The 3,857-nt window shown below is 45.1% G+C and overlaps 1 pseudogene across 1 annotated transcript; it reads left to right on the top strand.

The window, feature by feature from the left end:
• The first annotated feature begins 947 nt into the window (after positions 1-947).
• LOC309796370 (spermidine synthase-like) lies at positions 948-1,973 on the top strand (annotated as a pseudogene). Its single transcript has one exon. The product of its transcript is annotated as a spermidine synthase-like (transcript).
• The last annotated feature ends 1,884 nt before the right edge of the window (positions 1,974-3,857 follow it).

Raw genomic sequence — 3,857 nt, 5'->3', positions numbered from 1 at the left:
TGGTGAGATGAAGGGGGAAATGGAATTATGGTGCCATGATGCCAGAAACTATCATGAGAGTATTTAAGGTGACAATTTCAAAAGAAATTCGTATCTTTTTTTGTCAAAACAGCAACCACGATAACAAGAAAACTAGAGGACACAGAATTTTGTCTTTGTGGAGAAGGTGGTAGCACCAGGTAGGAAGCAATGTTATATAGTAAGAGAGGAAGTCATCAGTGACTTCAAGTTTAATGAGAAAGGTACCTTCCAGCAGAAAGCAGATACGAGGCTTTGATTTTCTTGACAGTAGTGCTATCCAGTACTTTTAGTTGGTCTTCAGGTGATCAAACCCACTGGTTTGCCGGAGACTTCCCCAGTTTTAACACTGAGAGTCCCAAATCCTGGCAAACTCCTCCGTCCAGGTCAAAATCGGCCTGGGTCTATTTGGTCTTCATGACATTGGCTATGAGTTTGTCAAGCTATGCCGTGGGGAACGGAAGTTCACAAGGCTTTCCACCTTCATAGTGAAAACTAATTTTATTCTAGGACACGCATATTTTCTGGTAATGAAATATCATTTTTATAATTTTGTATTAAATGTGTTTGCTTGGTAAGTGGGCACAGCAAATCTTGTGCTCTCTAGTGGATGTTCCCAGAAGTGCTGGGAGAGGATTATGCCGTACAGAAGTGACACAGTGATCTGGAGACATGGGGTAGAATGTTAATGATAAGAAATGGCTAGGAGATAAAAAGATACCAAAGGCTTCTGCAAAGAGGTTTCGGGTTTTGCCCCTGCAAGCAGGCTCCGCCCCACCGGTGGTGGTAGGGCGCGGGCGGGGTTAGGGCGAGGCGTGGGCGCTGGGTGGGGCTGGTCCCATTGTGCTGCGGCTCCGCGCTGCCTGCAGTCCCGGGCCGTAATCCCGCTCCCCCGGCCTCGAGTCCGCCCACGCGCCAGCCTGCCAGCCATGGAGCCCAGCCCCGACGGCCCCACCGCCATCTGGTTCCGCTAGACGTGCAGCCCATGGCCCGGCCAGGCCCTGTCGCTGCAGGCGGAGCAGCGACACCATCAGCGCTTGCGGTACCAGGATATCCTTCTCTTCCGCAGTAAGAGCTACGGCAACGTGCTGGTGTTGGATGGCGTCGTCCAGTGCACAGAGATGGACGAGTTCTCCTACCAGGAGATGATAGCCAACTCGCCCCTATGCAGCCACCCCAATCCACGCAAGGTGCTGATTGTCGGGGGCGGGGATGGGGGTGTCCTGCGGCAGGTGGTGAAGCATTCCTCCGTGGAGTCCGTGGTCCAGTGCGAGATCGACGAGGATGTCTTTCAAGTCTCCAAGAAGTTCCTGCCGTGCATGGCCGTTGGCTACTCGAGCTCAAAGCTCATCCTATGTGTGGATAATGGTTTTGAGTTCATGAAACAGAACCAGGATGCTTTCGGTGTCATTATCACTGACTCCTCAGACCCCCTGGGCCCTGCTGAGAGTCTATTCAAGGATTCCTGTTACTGGCTCATGAAGACGGCCCTGAAGGAGGGTGGCATCCTCTGCTGCCAGGGCGAATGTCAGTGGCTGCACCTGGACCTCATCAAGGTGATGCGGCAGTTCTGCAAATCACTCTTCCCGGTGATGGGCTACGCTTACTGCATCATCCCCACCTACCCCAGCTGCCAAATTGGCTTCATACTGTACAGCAAAAATCCAAGCACCAACTTCCTGGAGCCCGTGCAGCAGCTGACGCAGAAGCAGATGGAACAGATACAGATGAAATACTACAACTCTGATGTATATTGGGCACCCTTCGTCCTGCCCCAGTTTGCCCGCAAAGCCCTGAATGATGTGTGCTGAGCCCAGGTGCCGCTGCCGGTTCCGCCCAGGACCTCCGGCCAGCGAGTCTCCAGGGTGGCTGGACGCCGTCAACCCTGGACGAGACTCCCGCAGACTCGCTTCCCAATCCAGTGTTACAGGCCCCAGAATGCTGCCCGGCCTGCCCTGTTAGGACTGTCTGTGTGGCGTCCAGCTTGCAAGTTTATACCAGGTGCCTACAGCACCATCTCCACCTCTGTCGCCCCTCACTCACCAAACACGTGTATCTAGAACAACAATGAGAACAAATATTCTGCCAATATTAGGAACTCAATGTAAGATGTTTGTATACTGTTTAGTTTTGAGTATGCAAGAGCCTATTTTGGGGGAAATGGCAGTTTCTCCTCTAAGCCATTTGTAGCTGAGAACTTCATAGTAGAGTTTATGTCTTGGAGGAAGAGAGTATTTTGATGAGCTACAAACTGGCTATTCACTAAGAAGCTAAAGCATAAATTAGTGTTAAAGTGGTGGGTCATAGGGTAGTATATCTGAACCCAGAAGTTGAAATTGGGGCAGAAGTAGTCTCTCTCTCACTATTCCCTTCCTTCACTTTAAGTGAATTTCTTGCCTGCTGTAAAAAGAACGGCAGGGCTCAAGAAATGGAAAGGAGAAACAGAAGAAAACCACAAAAATGAAACAGGCAAGAGTTTTCCTGAATGCTCTTCATTCACTCAAAATTAGTAGAGTAAAATTCAAGCCCCCCGAATAATAATTAAGGCCCCATTTGCCTAGATTCCAAATATCTGAAGCTTATTTGAGTAGGCATGTGTTATCTAGCACCCATAAGAGCTATGGGATGGAGGTGGAAATAATCCTCTTTGATAAAGATAAAAGATCTTGAGAAGGATTTTCCAGAGAAGAGGCCCATTCTAGATCTTAAGTCTGCCTTGGGCTCCAGAAAGCTAAATGTAGAATGTTGTGGTAACATACTTGGTCATGTACAGCTGTGTTATATAAACACCCTCAATTAAATTCTGACTCACTTTTTGTTTTCTCCCAAACTTGTATAATAATGCCAAATGCATAAACATTTATGCCTGGATTCTCTGAGTGTCTTGTTGGCTTTACTTATGGCAAATGTTTTTTTAAAAGGAGGTGGAAGGTAACAGTGATGGGGCTTGGAAATATGTGCTACCTAGGAACAGGCTCTCTGACCCTAGCTAGGATTGAAAGTTGGTGTGCCTCCCAATACCTACTAGGTGATCAGCCAAATCTGACCCTGAAATTCTTTCACAATCCAACTACAAGTGTTCTGGTATACAATTTACACACTGCCTCATTGGATCTTGCCTTTCTTTATGGAAACTATGCGAAGACCTACATTTCTTGCTTGAGATGTAGGTATAACCTTATACAGGCTTAGACATTGATGTAACAGTAGAGATTATGAGCTATAACCATTTTGCCCACTAAGTACTAGAAATCTTCCTTGGAATGTGGAAGAGGAAGACTCCTTGATTCATTCATCAAATAAGTATTTAAAACATGACTGATACATGCTATTGGGTTTACAACTCCAAAATGCATCTTACAATGTTTTTTGGTAATTAGAGATGTTATAAGAAAACACCTTTTTTTAAAGTTATAATGTTAAAACAATTATAAAGACAGAAACCAACACTCACTCAAAATTCAGTTAGTTAAACTTTGTCAATAAAGGCAATTCTATTTTATAATATGGTATTAAAAAGAATGAAAATATAAATTATATGTAAATGACATGGATTGTGGGGTTGTGTTTAGATTTTCTTCCTTATGTGTTTAGGACAGGTAAACAGTTTCATAAGTTTTCTATTTTGTAACAATAGCTGAAACTAAATTGTAAGCTTCAAAATTGCCCTGGTTTTGCTTGACTAAAAGGACATGTAATAAGGGTTTGTATGTAGAAGTCATAAACCAAGTGATTAAAACATACGATTAGCAAGACAAAGTCATCTAGTTCATGTTCCTGTTGGTCAGCAATGTTTATTAATTCTCCACTGCATGCTAAACTTTATTGGACATTCCTTT

Source organism: Mesoplodon mirus, assembly GCF_964341445.2.
Source record: "Mesoplodon mirus genome assembly, chromosome: X".
NCBI classification, from domain to species: domain Eukaryota; kingdom Metazoa; phylum Chordata; class Mammalia; order Artiodactyla; family Ziphiidae; genus Mesoplodon; species Mesoplodon mirus.
Note: the sequence above shows the minus strand (reverse complement) of the source record. Positions and strands in the feature narration are given on the sequence as shown.